This window comes from Dendrobium catenatum, unplaced genomic scaffold, assembly GCF_001605985.2.
Source record: "Dendrobium catenatum unplaced genomic scaffold, ASM160598v2 original_scaffold_113431, whole genome shotgun sequence".
NCBI classification, from domain to species: Eukaryota; Viridiplantae; Streptophyta; class Magnoliopsida; order Asparagales; family Orchidaceae; genus Dendrobium; species Dendrobium catenatum.
The window spans coordinates 1-235 of NW_021431866.1; the positions used below are offsets into that span (position 1 = coordinate 1).

At 30.2% G+C, this 235-nt stretch overlaps 1 non-coding gene across 1 annotated transcript; it reads right to left on the reverse strand.

Moving 5' to 3' along the window:
• Positions 1 to 85, reverse strand: TRNAY-GUA. Its single transcript is given in 2 exon segments — positions 1 to 36; positions 49 to 85. It is a non-coding gene; the product is annotated as a tRNA-Tyr (tRNA).
• Positions 86 to 235: the final 150 nt, after the last annotated feature.

Below are 235 nucleotides of genomic sequence, written 5' to 3' on the forward strand. Positions count from 1 at the left end.
TCCGACCTGCCGGATTCGAACCAGCGACCTAAGGATTTCTCTGCGGTACTACAGTCCTCCGCTCTACCAACTGAGCTAAGGTCGGTTGTTATATGAAATCTTATGTTAATTATAATTATTATATTACTTATGTGCCATTTTAATTGCCTTAAAATAAATATTTCATTTTAAAACAATTTCTATCAGTGATATTTTTTAAACAAGTTTAAATATTTAAACATCCTATAATTAAATA